The following is a 17,613-nucleotide window of genomic DNA, read 5'->3' as shown; positions in this document are numbered from 1 at the left end:
TCCTGTATGTCAATCCATCGTATTTTTCATATATTTCAAAGTAAGTTGCAGCATTAGTACACCTCCCCCTAAATACTTCAGAATGCATTTCAATAACGAGTTCATTTTCAGTTTGCAATTTTTTTTTTCTTTTCAGGCACAATCTACATACAATGCCATCCACAGATGTTAAATACAATTTTCTGAGTTTTGACAGATATATAAGTCTATAAATTGTGACATTTAAAAACCAGAACTGGGATTTTCTTTTTTCTTTTTTTTTCTTCTTCTTTTTTTTTTTTTTTTTTTTTTTTTTGAGACAGAGTCTCGCTCTGCCGCCCAGGCTGGAGTGCAGTGGCCGGATCTCAGCTCACTGCAAGCTCCGCCTCCCGGGTTTACACCGTTCTCCTGCCTCAGCCTCCCGGGTGGCTGGGACTACAGGCGCCCGCCACATCGCCCGGCTAGTTTTTTGTATTTTTTTAGTAGAGACGGGGTTTCACCGTGCTAGGCAGGATGGTCTCGATCTCCTGACCTCGTGATCCGCCCGTCTCGGCCTCCCAAAGTGCTGGGATTACAGGCTTGAGCCACCGCGCCCGGCCGGATTTTCTTTTTTCAAATCCTTACTTGCTCAGTTGAAATTAGTGTGAGATGCCTTCTGCCCTGAGCAGATTGCACAGCAGGCCTATGCCTACAGGGGTGGGCAGGGCCAAGTTTTGTCCAATGTGTGGGGCTAGGATTGGGACTAGGACTGTGTAACTGGAAGCAAAGAATCTGGAAACATTTCTTCTCCTTATATCACTGGTAGCCAGTGCAGGGAGAATCAGGGCAAAGGCCGGGCATAGTGGCTCATCCCTATAATTCCAGCACTTTGGGAGGCTTAGGTGGGTGGATCACCTGGGGTCAGGAGTTTGAGACCAGCCTGGCCCACACGGTGAAACCCTGTCTCTAGTAAAAATACAAAAAAATTAGCTGGGGGTGGTGGCGGGCCCTGTAATTCCAGCTACTCAGAAGGCCAAGGCGGGAGAATTGCTTGATTGCTTGAACCCAGGAGGCGGAGGTTGCAGTGAGCTGAGATGGCGCCATTTCTCTCCAGCCTGGGCAACAAGAGGGAAACTTCGTCTTAAAAAAAAAAACAAAGAAAGAATCAGGGCAAAGGCTCCTACAACTCACCTTCTCAGGGTAAGGGGCTGTATGTCCTGTCTCTTTTAGATACAAAGTTTGAGTAAAAGGCTCTTAGGGTTGAATAGTGGCCTGCAAAGGGACTTGGCTCTCATTTACTTCACCTATCTTATTGCCTTGCTTTATTTTCATTTCAGCATTTAGGAAATTTTCCTGTTCATTTGTTTGTCTGTGTGCCTATCCAGAATGTAAGCTCCTGAGAGCAGAGGCCTCTTCTGTCCTCTTCTGTCTTATTCCCTGCTGTGTCCAGCACATGGTCTGCACTCAATAAGTATTTGTTGCGAGAATGACTCATTGTTCCATTTACTAGAAGGGGAAAGGAGGCCCCGAGAGGGGAAGTGACTTGCCTAAAGAAACAGGAGTCCTTTCCCCCTATCCTCCAGCTCTCCTGGTCCTCTCCTTTGCTCGTAAACCCTGTGACTGTTGGGGTACCTGTGGGATGGCTGAGAAATGCCTACCTGTAGGTATGTGCTCCTGTGGACTGGGACTAATGCAGGACTAGGAGGAGGAGGGCTCTGCAGTTCCCCATTTGGGTAGGCTTGGGCACAGGAAACTGCTTCCCCTCCCTTCCTCAGTTCTCTTCTCTCCCAGGATAACCCTTTACTCTGTGGTGATTATGGGTGAGGGAGCTCAGGACACTCTGGGAGCCAAGTAGGATGGAGGGCTGGGCAGGTCTCTACAGGCAGGCAGCTGAGGAGGGGGCTCTGTCTTCTTCCAATGGAAACAGCATCTGTGTGGTTGCTGAACTGAACCCTCCTTCCCAGAGGGTCTCCAGGGTCTAGTTCTGTCACCCCTGTACACACACCACAAATGCTTTGACCATAGTGCATCTGTCTCACGGGGAGAAAGGACTTTCATTTCCTGAGAATGGATTACTTGCCAAGCTGAACATGCCTAATTCTCAATACAGCCCTGGGAAGTTCCAGGAAGAGTTGCAGAGGGAGGCTCAGGTCACCCAGCACATGGTGGGGCTGGAGACCCGGGCTCTCTGACTACCACGCCCAACAACAATTTTCCCAAGTGTGGTCATATCCAAATGGGGTCCTTCAGATAGTCTCAAAGATGAACACTTACTGCAATCACTATTTCAATTATATTAAAAATATAAGTAGCATGTCAACCCCTTCCAGGGTAACACAAATAAACTACAAGTAAAAAACTAATCAACAAAAAAATATTAAGAAATAATAGTGTAAATTAGATATAAGACAAAAGTAAGCCGGTAGAATTTGGTTCTAGAGCATAGGGCTGCCATCCTAGCTACTGGGGTACCTCCTGCGCTTGCAGTCATTACGTGTTAGGGGTTTTCACACTTTGACTTCCAGCTTTTCACTTTTCCATTCGGTGTCGGGGGATAGATTGAGTTTGGACTTCCAGAGAAATGTGAATGCTGGGTGTGGGAAAGGATCCACCCTCACTGGGGTCTGACTGTTAGGAGACGAGGCGTGTGGACTCTGGGCCTTTGGGCTGGAGTGTCTATTGGTCAGAGGTGTCTTGGGTTCGGCCATTTCACCCACACCTCTAGGCTGGTCCTGCTGATAGGGAGAAAGAGAGTCACAGCTCCCACTCAAGGAGAGACTTCCCTGCTGGGGAGGGGATGGCCTGAGGCCCGCCCCACCCATATTCCCAGACCATGGCTCTGATTAGCATGGACTAACATTCCACAATACGGAGGAGTGGGGCACAGAGTCCTAAACCGGCCTGGGTTGCGTTAGGGGGCCTCAGGGGCTGCCCGGTGTGGAGCAGAGAGACACCGCCACCTACCCCGGGAACCGCAGACCCTCGGTCGGGGATGAAGCGTTCCCTACCCGCAAGCTCGGTTTGCGCGCTGCTGTGCAAATCTGTCTATTGCCTGCAGACGCCCAGCCGCTCGCCCTGCGCGCCCAGGGGCCCCTACTGGGGAAACCCGGCGAAATGTCGCATTTGCTACCACCTATCACGACTGCGTAATCGGCCTTCAGCCGCAGACGCTCAAGTCCTGGCTTCGGGGGTGCTACGCGCCAGACGCTGTGCCGGGAGCACCGGGAAAGGGGTACGCGCCCCAACCCCGGCCTGGGGAGGGCGCACTCTGGCTCCTCTCCGAGTTTTGCGCTTCCTCTGCCCCGCCAGGCCTATCGCAAAAGGCACCCCCATCGCAGAACACCACGTGTTGTGCTTCTACTCAGCTCGGTGGCGAGCAGGGCCCTAGCATGCGCATCTGGAAAGCCGGGGAGGTTACCCTGGAGCTCGGGTGGGGACGGCGTGGGCTGACTTGATGTAAGATGATACCCACGGAGCCAGACCCGTTCTAGGGACTTGACAGGTTCCTCTCCCTCCCCAGTGAGATCCGTCGTTCTTTAAATACCTGCAGCAATTAGGGGAGGGAAAAAAAGACCCACAGTATCACGTTTGGAGAGGATTAGGAAGATGGCTCTCGAGTTCCATGCCGCCCTGGTGGCTAGACATTGGTGTAGTTTGTCCCTGGCCTCGGTTTCCTTATCTGTAAACTGGGAAGAAGGCCCAAGTCCTGGGGCCTGTGACTGTAGAGTGGCGGAAGGCACTGGTGCACCCGCGGCCAGTCCTTCCGGGGTCCAGCTTCCCGAAGGATTGGGCGGCCCCGGGGCGAACCCCTCCCGAGCTATCTGGAGACCGTGGAACCGGGTTCGGGGCCCCAGCCAGCGAGTGAGAGTCCAGCGGTGCACAAGGGCGGGGCCCGGGCGGGCCGGAGACGCCCGTTCGCTGTCGGCCAACCAGCGCCTGTCTCTGAACAGCCAATGAACACGCGTCTTACAGCCAAGGCCAGGTCGGGAGCGAGGCTGCAGCGAGTGCGGTGCTGACAGAGGCGCGCGCGCGCGATCGCGCTCGGACCCTGGCTGCTGCCGCCATCACCGCCGCCCGCCTAGTCTCCCCTCAGCCGCTTCCCCTCGCCATGGAGGCGAGGCCGCCGCCGCCGCCGCGGGGCTCGGAGCCGCGGGCCGGGCGGCGGCCCTGAGGGCGAGTGGCGGCCCGAAACGCCGCCGCGGAGCCGAGGCGGAGCCGCTCTTCTCGTCCCCAGCGGTCCCGCCCAACGCCAGACTCTGTGAGTGTTCGCGGCCGCTGCGCCCGGGTGGGCTCCGGAAGGCGGGGCGGCTCCCGGGGACGGTGGGAGGGGTCCCGGGCCCGAGCCCGGAGCCCTCAGCCCTCAGCCCTCAGCCCTCAGCCCTCAGCTCTCTTTTCCGGGTGGAAGCCTGCGGGCGCCTGCAATTTGATTGTGCATCCTTGCGGGTCCGTCGTGGGGAGGGGATCCCCGGAAACATGCTGGCCCGGGCACCGACCCCTCTCGACTGCCCAGGAACTTTGCGTGCGTTCTCCTGGGACCAGGCCAGGGCACTGCCAGAGTTCATTCTCAGAGAAGAAACTTAGAATGGCGAGAACAGAATTTGCTCAAGTCCATTTAATGGGAGGAAAGAGGAAAACTCCTGGCATGAGAAAATTTGCTTTTGCAGTGACCAACTTTTCTTTCCCTTCAAGTCCGCCTCCCTCGGTCCCCCGGCCCGTCTCCCAGGCCCCTCTCCTTGCCGCCCCCTCCCATCTGTTGAGGCCATTTAAGAAGGGAAATAAGGGCTGAGAGCTGCCCAGAATTCAGAATAGGCCAATTGAGAACGCAGGTCCCCTCCATTTTTACTTTCGGTAAATAAAAAAAAATTTCGAAAAAATTAGTTCCTGATTATATCTCCTGAAGATTTAAAAAAAAAAAAAAAATAGCAGAGCTGAGTCCTGTCTTGAGGGTTTTGTTTTTATTTTTGAGATCACTAATGATATTTGTAAGACAGGAAAGGAAGAATGTGCAGATCCACCCTCTGCAGGGTGAACACCATCAGAAGCTTTTGCCCAGGAGAGGGATTCTGGCTCTAGAACCAGTCACATCACCCCGGAGACGGCTTCGTTTGCCACCTGCTAGCTGTGCAGGCAGCCCGAGAAACAGAAGATGGTGGGAGAGAGGAGGACTGACTAGGAAAGGGCGAACATCTTCCTGCCTGGCCACTCCTTTCAGAAACACAGATCTGATGCTGTCACTTGTTTACTTAAAAACTCCCTCGCTTTTCTTTTTCCCATGGGATGAATGAAGCCTAAAATGCCTTATCAGGTCATACAAAGCCCTTGAAAATCTTGCCTCAGTTTACTCCTTTTAGCTTAATCTAATCCTTCAATTCTCCTTCCCCTCATCCCCCTTGCTGGCTGTTATTCAGAGCTGTTTGACTGCTCCATCACATGTTGGGATGTTTTTGTTTTATGTGATCCTCTTTCTTCCCCACCTTTACCTGCTAAGCTCCACTTTTTCTTTTAAAGTTCTTCTCATTTGAGAAGCTTCTTGCAGGCAGGAGCTGTGTCTTGCCCATCTTTCTGTCTTCCATGCTGGGAGAATTCTTCCTCCAAGTTGTCTTGTAGATTCTTTCCAATCTCTTCTCTTATGCCTAGGCTCTGTTTATTTCCTGGTATCCACTTCCCAAGAGGTTTTTTCGTGTTTTGAAGGCCTGCTTCGAGTACATGCCCAGGACTTTTAGTATTTCTGATTCCACACTTCTGCATGTCCATCCCACCCAGGCCCTATAAGCAGTCAGCGGGTGGGAACTGGTAGGTCCCATATCCCATTGGCCTCCAAAAACCTGTGTCTTAAAGACTAAAAGCCCTTCAGTCTCTTTTCACCTCTACCTGCTCAAAGCGGCCTGGCTGATAACGTGCATTGTAAGGCATGGTGGGATCCCGGGGGCTGTTCTCTGTTTAGCCGCTTAACATCTGGGTGAAATACAGAACCAGAAAAACCAATCCTCTGGCTTAAGTACATTCATGTGCCTTCCCTTTGTCAGGTGAATTGCTTGGGATACAATAGTGAAGAAGTCAGTCCTTACCTTTGTGGAGCTCAGAGTCTAATGTAGGACAGTTGGATATAAATACATCACAGGTGCTATAAGATTGTAATAATAATAGCTATATTTTATTTGCTTTGTGACAAGCTATGTAATAAGTGTTTTCCATGAATTCCCTCAAGTCTTTTCAAGTCATAAAAGGGCTTGTTCCTACTCTACAGGGTTGGAAACTGAGGCCAAACAGTGGGCAAATGAGGGAATAGTCAAGATTTGAATTTTGGCAATGTATTTTCAGAGCCTCTGCCAGGCTGTGCAGGGAGCATCCCCTGCCTGGGTGATTTGGGAAAGCTTTCCTGGGACAGGGGGTTCTTCAGATCATGAACGATGCATAGGAGTTTTTCCATGGTGGACTGCACACATAGGCAAGAGGGAGCAGCACAAGCAGACTTGGTGGTGGAAGGAATCCACTGTCCTTGGGGAGGAGGGAAGAGGTTAATCATAGTTGGATCAGGTAGCTGGAGAGCTACTAGAGGATTTAAAGGAGGCCAGGGACGTGGGCTGAAAGAGTTTTGGAAAGATCATTTAGGGGCATTATAGGACCAAATGCAGATGTTCCTGCAATATAGGAGGCATTGGTCAGGTCTGACAGAGGTAGAATCATAGCCTCTTAGATCCAGAGGAAGGTGTAGAGAGAATCCTGCTCCATTTTGGGAAAATATAATTAATGCAGATGAGAGAAAAATTCAAAAGTTCTAGCAGTACAAAAGAGTATATAGAGAAGAATGTCCCTCCTACCCTGGCCCCAAGTCTCCTGTCTCCCTAACCTCCTTCCCAGAGATGGCTGAAGTGTTCAGTTTATATGGCCTTCCATAGACACTGTTCCTTTATAAATATGTGCCTGCTTGTCCATACTCCTCCCACCATGGGACGTACCACTCACACCTTACTGGGTTTTTTTCTTAACATATTTAGGAAATCATTCTATTATCAATATATAGAGAGAGTTACTTGTTCTTTCTGTTGACATTATTTTACTTGTTTAATTGTATGGCTGTACTGTAACATCTTTGGGTTAAATATTTGTTTCCAGGTTCTTATATTACAGCAATACAATGAATGTCTTTGTACATACTGTGTTATGTGCTCATTTGCAAAGTTATCTGAACAATATGCTTTTACAAGTGGAATTACTGGGTCAAGGGATATGTCTGCATTTTTGATTTGCAGACATGGAGCCAAACTGTCACCTGTTTTCAGGTGGTTGTACCAATTTATCCTCTCCCCCAAAATGTGTGGCTAGGTAGACGATCTTCAGAGAATTCAGGAGGATCAACTACGATGCTTTTTCAGCTCTTATATGCCTACTTTTCCTTCACAAATCCTCCCCCTACCCTATGCATTCTAGCCAGTTTATTCGAATCTACAGAGGGAGATGTTGAGGCTCAGAAGGATAAAAGTAACGTGTGCAAGATGATCAGTGTGGGTGGTGGTGGGTTTTTTGCTTTGTATTTTTGCACCCTGCATGTTTGTATTTGCCAGCACCTTTCATTGGAGGTGCTCAGTGTCAGCTTGTAAACATTATTGCATTGTTTTTCTCTGTTTTCACATGGAAAAAAATGAGATGCAGGTGAAGTTTGAGTTATGAGAGGGAAACTGGCCAAATATAGAATCTTGTCATTTTACTTTCCAGTGCAATAACTAATAAATGTTTCCAAATGCCAAAGCTGAAGAAATGTTTTTTGTTTGTTTGTTTGTTTTTTGAGATGGAGTTTTGTTCTTGTTGGCCAGGCTGGAGTGCAATGTCGCTGTCTTGGCTCACGCAACCTCTGCCTCACGGGTTCAAGCGATTCTCCTGAGCCTCCTGAGTAGCTGGGATTACAGGCATGTGCCACCACGCCTGGATAATTTTGTATTTTTAGTAAAGACGGGTTTTCTCCATCTTGGTGAGGCTGGTCTTGAACTCCTGACCTCAGGTGATCCGCCTGCCTTGGCCTCCCAAAGTGCTGAGATTATAGGCGTGAGCCACCATGCCCGGTGAAGAAATGGTTTTTTAGTGAGTCTGAGTACAACAAAAATAGCAATAATATAACACTAACTTAATAAAACTGAACAGCAAGCCCAAAAATAGCCCAACATTAAAATTTATTTTAATGTATTCTCTATAGAAAAGAGAATCCATTAAATGTAAAACTATATTTATTTTACTCTAAATTCACATCCATTTGTGTCAGTGTACAAGACATAATTTTTATAGTAGCAGTCAGTACATACAGAATATGATTTTATGATTTTTGAATTCTTGAATAGCATAAAATATTTTATATTTACTCATTTAAGTATTTATTCATTTAAAATCACAGACTGGGTGTGGTGGCTCACGCCTGTAAATCCCAGCACTTTGGGAGGCCCAGGAGGGCAGATCACGAGGTCAAGAAATCAAGACCATCCTGGCCAACATGGTGAAACCCCATCTCTACTGAAAATACAAAAATTAGCTGGGTGTGGTGGCATGTGCCTGTAATCCCAGCTACTCAGGAGGCTAAGGCATGAGGATCACTTGAACCCAGGAGACGGAGGTTGCAGTGAGCCAGGATCTTGCCACTGCATTCCAGCCTGGTGACAGAGTGAGACTCCATCTCAAAAAAAAAAAAAAAATCACAGTATAGTATTCCATTCATTGACAATTGTAGTTTTTTTTATTTGTTTGTTTGTTTGTTTTTGAGACAAGGTCTCACTCTGCCACCTAGGCTAGAGTGTAGTGTCATGATCACAGCTCACTGCAACCTTGATCTCCTGGGCTAAATGATCTTCCCATCTCAGCCACCCAAATAGCTGGGACTGCACAGGTCTGTGCCACCACAACCAGCTAATTTTTTTATTTTTTGTTGAGACATTCTCATGTTGCCCAGGCTGGTCTTGAACTCCTGAACTCAAGTGATCCACTCACCTTGGCCTCCCAAAGTGCTGGGATTATAGGTGTGAGCCACCATTCTCAGCCAACAGCTGTAGTTGGTGCAATCCTTTTTATTCTTTTATTTTTTCTACCTTTTTACTATTATAAATGGTACTTTTATACCTCTTATTCAAATACTTCTTTTGGATTATTTCCTTGTACTCTTAGCCCAGCCTGGGCTCACCAAGTCAGAGGATACAGTTTCAGTGCCTAATTGCAATCTGGAAAGGTTGAACTAGTTTCCAACACTGTCAGCAATTTATGGGGCCATTTCTTGACTGCCCATCTAGTGCTATTACAAAGAAATGTAATGATACCTTGAATTAGGTTTAATTTACATTGCTTTGGAAGAAGAGACCAGTAGCTAATTTAGATTTTTTGAAAGAAGTACGGTGCTGTGATATAGATTATCTCCAAGATTTATGTAACTAAAGCCAACTCGTGGTTGAAGAAAGATTTGGTTGATAAGACTGAAATATTGTGGAAGTTTAGAATAGGATCATAGCAGTATAAAATGTAAGACTAGATGCTTTCAGTTGAAAATACAAGGCATTGTGCTGGAAGCTGGGGACACCCCAGAGTAACATGGATGTGATGTTTGTCCTCATGACACTTTTGGGTTAGTGTAGTAGACAGACATTAATCACCTATGGTAATTATAGATGTGATGAAAGGGGAAGAATAGGGTGTTTTGGGAGTGCCAGAGAAGTTCAGCAGCTAAACAACATTTGCAGTTAAACATTTGTAAAGGCCCTGAGCTGAGAAGGGATTTGGTAGCTCAGGGCAGCGCTTCGCTAAATTGAATGTGCTCATGAACCATCTGGGAGTCTTGTTAAAATGCCAAGTCCTGAATCAGTAGGTCTGGGGTGGGACTTGGGATTCTGTGTTACTAACCAGCTCCTGGGTGAGGCAGATGCTGCTGGTGGGTGGATCGCACTTGACATAGCAAGGCCTAATTGAGAGCTTGGTGAGCACCTAAAACTGGCTGACCATGGTGAACAGGAAGGGGCAGGTGGCTTGCAGTGACAGAGTAATTCTCTGCCTAGGCTGCACTTTAGATTCACCTGGGGAACTTAGAAAAATCAGGGTTGCAAATGTCCCACCCACAGGCATTTTGATTTAATTGGTCTCAAGTGGGGCCTGAGAATGTGTATACAGTCATGCACAGTATAACAATGTTTCCATCAAGGAGAGATGCATATACAACAGTGGTCCCATAAGATTATAATCCATAATTTACTATACCTTTTCTGTTTTTAGATATTTAAATACACAGATACTTATTGTGTTACTTACAGTATTCAGTACAGTAACATGCTGTACAGGTTTGTAGCCTAGGGGCAGTAGGTTATACAATATAGCCTAGATATGTAGCAAGCTGTACCATCTCATTTTGTGTAAGTAACTTTTATGATGTTTGCAGAATTATGAAATCACATCATGATTCATCCTCAGAATGTATCCCCATTGTTAAGTGATGCATACCTGTATATATATTTTAACTCCCCAGGTGATTCTAATGTGTAGCCAGGATTGAGAACTAGAGACTAAAGACAGGGTTGAGACAAGAGAATGTCAGGGGGCAGAGTTGAGGGTCCTGTATGGCATGCAAGGATTTTGGACTTTATCCTGAAGGCAGAGCTAAATCTTTGAAGGATTTTTAAGCAGAAGAGTGAACTGATCTGATTTGTAGTTGTTAAAAAGTTCACTGTGGCTGTAGTCCAGAGCAGTAATTTTCAAAGTGAGGTAGATAAGATGATCCAGGGGAACTGGAAGAAAATTTAGAACATTTTATTGTTTTTATCTAAAAGATAAGATAAAATGTTTAATTTAGGAATTGTCACTGGTATCTTCTTGGGTCTATAGGCAAACAGTTAATGTGTTAACTCTAGAACTTTGGGTGTCCTGAAGGAAGAGACTGAATTCTGCAGTGAGCAGAGACATATTTATACATTTGTTCTCCGTGTATTGCAACATGTTGTTAATAGTTTATATTAACCAGTTTTCATTGAACTAGCCTTTACAAAATGGACATGCAAAGAAACCAGTGATTGAATAAAATACTAATAATACAAGCACAAGCAAACAAGATGTCAGAGCTGATACTAGTCCAATTCCTGTGGTGAATTCTTGGTGAGCTATTCAAATAAGTCAGCTCTTACTAAATTGGAAAGTATCAGGAAATTTATGAGAAACATGGACTCTATCATTAATAGGAATCTTGCTTTAAGATTCCTTTTAATCATATATAGAACCCAGCTGCACAGTGGCTCACACCCATAATCCCACTGTTTTGGGAGCCTGAGGCGCAGGAGTCTAGGAGCTCAAGACAAACCTGGGCAGCATAGCGAGACCTCATCTCTACTAAAAATAAAAAATTAGCCGTGTGGTGTCACATGCCTGTAGTCCCAGTTAGGAGACTGAGGCAGCAGATTGCTTGAACCAGGAGTTAAAGGCTGCAGTGAGCCGTGATTGTACCACTGTACTCCAACCTGGGGGACAGAGGGAGACTGTTTTTTTAAAAAAAAAAAGGAGGGCCAGGTGCAGTGGCTCACATCTGTAATCCCAGCACTTTGGGAGGCCAAGGCGGGTGGATCACAAGGTCAAGAGATCAAGACCATCCTGGCCAACATAGTGAAACCCTATCTCTACTAAAAATACAAGAATTAGCCTGGTGTGGTAGCATGTGCCTCTGAATAATCTCAGCTACGCTGGAGGCTTAGGCGGCAGAATCACTTGAACCTGGGAGATGGAGGTTGCAGTGAGCTGGGGTTGCAGTGAGCTGGGATTGTGCCACTGCATTCCAGCCTGGAGGCAGAGTGAGACTCTGTCTCAAAAAAATAAAAAAAAGGATGGGTGGATGGGCCAAGCACAGTGGCTCATTCCTGTAATCCCAACACTTTGGGAGACTGAGGCGGGTGGATCACCTGAGGTCAGGAGTTCAAGACCAACCTGGCCAACATGGTGAAACTCCGTCTCTACTAAAAATGCAAACATTAGCTGGGTGTGGTAGTGCATGCCTGTAACCTCAGCTACTCGGGAGGCTGAGGCAGGAGAATCATCTGAGCCCGGGAGGTGGAGTTTGCAGTGAGCCGAGATCTTGCCACTGCACTCAAGCCTGGGCGACAGAGCGTGACTTCGTCTCCAAAAAAAAACAAAAAAAGTATGTAAAACTTTGAGATACTAAATAATAAAATATAAGGATCTGTCACCAGTATGAAGACATTTGAAAACCAAAACTTGGCAACATAAAGGGAACCTCTACTTTTTTTTTTTTTTGCAGTGATGCTTAAAGATAAAGGATATTCCATCAGATGCTTTACAAAATTTTGCTAACTTCAATGATCAAAATTTATATTTTGAGGATTTCTTGTTTTTAAGAGACGGGGTCTCACTCTGTTGCCCAGGCTGGAGTACAGTGGCACAATGATAGCTCACTGCAGCATTGAACCCCTGGGCTCAAACAATCTTCCCATCTTGGCCTTCCAAAGCTCTGGGACTACACATGTGAACCACCATGCCTGACCAGTTTTTAAGTTTATTGTTCTTATACAAGACAAAATGGGGCTGGGTACAGTGGCTCATGCTTGGAATTCTAGCACTTTGGGAGGCTGAGGTGGACGGATCACCTGAGGTCAGGAGTTTGAGACCAGCCTGGCCAACATGACAAAACCCCGTCTCTACCAAAAATACAGAAATTAGCCGGGCATGGTGGGCGCGCGCGCCTGTAGTCCCAGCTACTCGGGAGGCTGAGGCAGGAGAATCGCTTGAACCCAGGAGGCAGAGGTTGCAGTGAGCTGAGATTGCGTCACTGCACTTTAGCCTGGGAGACAGAGCGAGACTGTTTCAGGGGGAAGAAAAAGACAAAAAACCACATACCCTTGGCAGATGCTTCTTGCCCCACCCCCAAAAGGCCCACTTAAACAAAAAGCAGACTGATGTACTACATGGAAAATAATTCTGTCAGGAAATCAAAATGCCATTGGAAGATGTATAGAAAACATTGCTGAATATGTGAACAAACAATATTAGGACAAATTTTGTAATGTGAGAAGTTTAGTATATGGTTGTGAAAGTACAGAAGCTTCTAGCATGTCTCGGTATTGCTAGATTCTCTTTTCTTTATTTCTTTTCTTTTTTTTTTTGAGACGGTTTTATTCTGTCACCCAGGCTGGAGTGCAGTGGCACCATCATGGTTCACTGCAGCCTTGACCTCCCAGTCCTCAAGTGGTCATCCTACCTCAGCCTTCCAAGTAGCTGGGAGCACAGGCATGCACCACCATATGTATTTTTTTATTTTTTATTTTTAGGAGAGGTGAGGTCTCACTGTGTTGCCCAGGCTGGCCTCGAACTCCTGGCTCAAGTGATCCACGTGCCAAAAGACTTCCCGAAGTGCTGAGATTACAGGCATGAGCCACCGTGCCAACCGTGCCAGGTCTAGATTTTCTTTTTTCTTTTTTTTTTTGAGACAGAGTCTCGCTCTGTCACCCAAGCCGGAGTGCAGTGGCTCAATCTCAGCTCACTGAAAACTCCACCTCCTGGGTTCACACCATTCTCCTGCCTCAGCCTCCTAAGTAGTCTACAGGCACCCGCCACCACGCCCAGCTAATTTTTTTGTACTTTTAGTAGAGATGGGGTTTCACCGTGTTAGCCAGGATGGTCTCAATCTCTTGACTCGGATTATCTTTTAGTAGTTACATCCAAGAATAAGGACCACTTTTTATTTTTATTTTTATTTTTTTTGAGAGGAGTGTCGCTCCGTTGCCCAGGCTGGAGCATGGTGGCATGATCTCGGCTCACTGCAAACTCCATCTCATGGGTTCATGCCATTCTCCTGCCTCAGCCTCCCAAGTAGCTGGGACTAGCAGCACCCGCCACCACGCCCAGCTAAGTTTTTTGTATTTTTAATAGAGACGGGGTTTCACTGTGTTATCCAGGGTGGTCTTGATCTCCTGACCTTGTGATCCGCCTGCCTCGGCCTCCCAGAGTGCTGGGATTACAGGCGTGAGCCACCATGCCTGGCCAGACCACTTCTTTAGTGAGCTACTGGAGGAAAGTTGTACTGGAGAAGACATATTCTTTTTTTTTTTTTTGAGGCAGAGTCTCTCTCTGTCACTCAGGCTGGAGTGCAGTGGCACAATCTCGGCTCACTGTAAGCTCCGCCTCCTGGGTTCATGCCATTCTCCTGCCTCAGCCTCCCAAGTAGCTGGGACTACAGGCACCCACCACTATGCCGGGCTAATTTTTTGTATTTTTAGTAGGGACGGGGTTTCACCGTGTTAGCCAGGATGGTCTCAATCTCCTGACCTTGTGATCCGCCCGCCTCAGCCTCCCAAAGTGCTGGGATTACAGGCGTGAGCCACCGTGCCCGGTGACATATTCTTAATAGTTAGTAAATGATTGCCTTCATAAGAACATTACTATATGGAATAATAGACTGAATGTAAATTAATGGAACAGGGCTGCTTTGACTGAATAAAAGAATGAAAGTCGTGAAATTCATTCATTACCTCTCTATGGGCAGGCTCTTGAGTCCACTTATTTGTTAATTATCTTGTGATAGAGTTGTTGATGAGTTTTGCATTTTTCTTTTTAAAAAAAATGCCAACTTTTTGTTATGATAAGTGGCTACAGGTTGAGTAATCCTAATACGAAATCCAAAAGGCTCCCAAATCCAGCACTTTTTTTTTGTTGTTTGTTTTTGTTTTTGAGACAGGTTCTCACTCTGTATGTAGCCCAGGCTGGAGTGCAGTGGCATGATCATGGCTCACTGCAGCCTTGACCTCCTGGGCTTGGGTGATCCTCCCACCTCAGCCTCCTGAGTAACTGGGACTACAGGCATGCACCACCATGCCCAGCTAATTTTTGTATTTTTTGTAGAGACGGGGTTTTGCCGTGTTTCCCTGGCTGGTCTCAAACTCCTGGGCTCAACCGATCCTCCCACCTCAGCCTCCCAAAGTGCCGAGATTATAGGTGTGAGCTACCATGCCTGGCCTCAAATCCAAAACTTTTTGAGTGCTGACATGACACACAAAGGAAATGCTCATTGGAGCATTTCAGATTTTGAATTTTTGGATCAGGGATGTTCAACCAATAGGAATAATGCAAATATTACAAAATCTGAAAAATACCTGAAATCTGAAATACTTCTGGTCCCAAGCATTTCAGATAAGGAGTACTCAACCTGAATCTAGCAAATATCATTTGAAAAATTAATATCTTTAGTCTCTTCAAGTAAAAGTATTATTTAAATAGTGAATGAGAAAGGAGCTACTTTCCTTAGAAAGAAATGTACAGTGGGAGAGCATTTTCTTCACTGTAATTTTTTTTCCATATAATCATTATTGAGCTATAACTTACATATAAAATTCTCCCTTTTAAAATGTGTAGTTCTGTGGTTTTTAGTATATGCATAGAGTTGTGCAGCTTTTGCCACTGTCTAGTTTAAGAACATTTCATCACCCCAAAAAGAGACCCTGCGCCCATTAGCCTCACTTCTCATTCTGCCCTCCCTCCAGTCCCTGGCAACTACTAATCTTCCTGTTTCTTTGGATTTGCCTGTTCTGGACATTTCGTATAAATGAAGTCACGCAATATGTGACCTTTTGTAGCTGGCTTCTTTTACTTAGCATAGTGTTTTTGGAGTTCATTCATGTTGTACCATGTATCAGTCTTCATTCCTTCTTATGGCTGAATAATATTCCATTATATGGATATACGACATTTGACTAACTGGTTCATCAGTTGATGGACATTTATTTGTTTCTACTTTTTAGCTTTATGAACAATGCTGCTATTAATATTCAGGTGTAAATTTTTGTGTGGTCATAGGTTTTAATTTGTCTTAGGTATATATATACCCAGGAGTAGAATTGCTGGGTTAAACGGTGACCAACTTTGAGGGGCTGTCAAACTGTTTTCTAAAGTGACAACCCATTCCCAGTAGCAACTCACAAGGGTTCTAGCAGCAATGCAAAAGGGGTCCAGTTTCTCCCAGCATTGCTCAGGGGTTCCAGTTTCTCCCATATTTGCCAAATTTGTTATTCTCTTTTTGATTATAGCCATCTTAGTGGGTGTGAAGTTATATCTCATTGTGGTTTTTATTTGCATTTCCATGATGATTCATGATGTGCATCTTTTTTTTTTTTTTTTCATGATGTGCATCTTTTCATGTGCTGTTGGCTGTTTGTGTATGTTCTTTGGGGAAATGTCTATTCAGATACTTGGCTCATTTTAAAATTCAGTTATTGCTCTTTTTATTATTGAGTTGCTTATATATTTCTAGATATAAGTCCCATATCAGATATACGATTTGTAAATATTTTTTCCCATCTGTGGGTTGTATGTTCAGGTTTTTGTGTGGACATATCCTTTTGGGTAGATCTAGGAGTGGAACTGCTGAGTCAAATGGTAACTCTATGTTTAACTTGTTGAGAAACCACTAAGCAGAATGCCTGCACCTTTTTACAATCCCAGCAGCAATGTATGAGTGTATCAGTTTCTCCCTATCCTTGTCAACACTTGTTATTGTTTGTTTTTTTAATTGTAGCCATCCTAGTGGGTGTAAAGTGGTATTGCATTACGGTTTTAATTTGCATTTCCTTAATGACTCATGATCTCACTGTGATTTTGTTGCATCTATAAAAATTCTCGTAATTTTACACATGAAAAACTTAGAAACGATTTTGTAACCTAATAAAAATTTCCAAATGTGTTGCTAAAAACATTTCCAGATGATCTAATGAAATAAAGAATCTAGGCACTGATCACCAGTGGCTGTTAAAACCATTAGGGAACTATAACATCTCTAAAATTGGGACAACCAAATCTTATATTCTTTCTATGTGATACAATAGGAAGAACATATCATTCATGAAATAGTCTTGCTTGCCCCAACAAACTGAGTCAAACCTTCTTCTGATTAGTGTAGATCTGATTACCAGTTTATAGGATGTAATTGGCAAATTTAGAATGTGAAAAATATTATAGGACAAAGGAACCCATTTACTTCAAATGGATGGCAAGAAAAAAAAATGGAGGAACTGCTACAGATTAAAAAAGACTTGAGGCTGGGTGTGGTGGCCCACACCTGTAATCCCAGCACTTTGGGAGGCCAAGGTGGGCGGATCATGAGGTCAGGAGTTCGAGAACAGCCTGGTCAACGTGGTAAAATGCCGTATTTACTAAAAATACAAAAATTAGCTGGTTGTGGTGGTGCGCACCTATAATCCCAGCTACTTGAGAGGCTGAGGCAGGAGAATTGCTTGAACCCGGGAGGCAGAGGTTGCAGTGAGCCGAGAGCGTGCCAACACACTCAAGCGTGGGCGACAGAGCAAGACTCCCTCTTGGAAAAAATAAAAAAGACTTGAAACATATTAATTGAACATAAGTATATACCTTGTTTAGATCCTGTTTCATGCAAATCAACTGTAAAAAGTTATTTATGAGCCCATTGGGAGTAGTTTAAATTTGAAAACCACTTGTATATAAGATGATTTTAAACAATTTTAATTTTTTTAAAGTGTTATTATAGTAGTATGGTTACATTAAAAAGAAAGACTCCTTTCTCTTACAGATAAGTACTGAAGTATTTTGGATGAAATGATGTTGATATCTGGAATTTACTTTAAAGTAATTCCAAAATGTTTGGAGAATTTACAGATGAGACAAGAATTG

The 17,613-nt window shown here is 45.2% G+C and overlaps 1 protein-coding gene across 11 annotated transcripts in view; it reads left to right on the top strand.

Moving 5' to 3' along the window:
* The first annotated feature begins 3,882 nt into the window (after positions 1 to 3,882).
* PTPRA (protein tyrosine phosphatase receptor type A) overlaps positions 3,883 to 17,613 on the top strand; it is a 165,350-nt gene continuing 151,619 nt past the window's right edge. For all 11 annotated transcript variants that reach the window (XM_033185868.1, XM_033185866.1, XM_033185871.1 and 8 more), the window contains exon 1: positions 3,883 to 4,216. The gene's annotated coding sequence lies outside the window, so the exon portion shown is untranslated. The remainder of the gene's footprint in view (positions 4,217 to 17,613) is intronic.

This window comes from Trachypithecus francoisi, unplaced genomic scaffold (assembly GCF_009764315.1).
Source record: "Trachypithecus francoisi isolate TF-2019V2 unplaced genomic scaffold, Tfra_2.0 Lachesis_group21, whole genome shotgun sequence".
Taxonomy (NCBI): domain Eukaryota; kingdom Metazoa; phylum Chordata; class Mammalia; order Primates; family Cercopithecidae; genus Trachypithecus; species Trachypithecus francoisi.
This window is presented reverse-complemented; position numbering and strand designations above follow the sequence as displayed.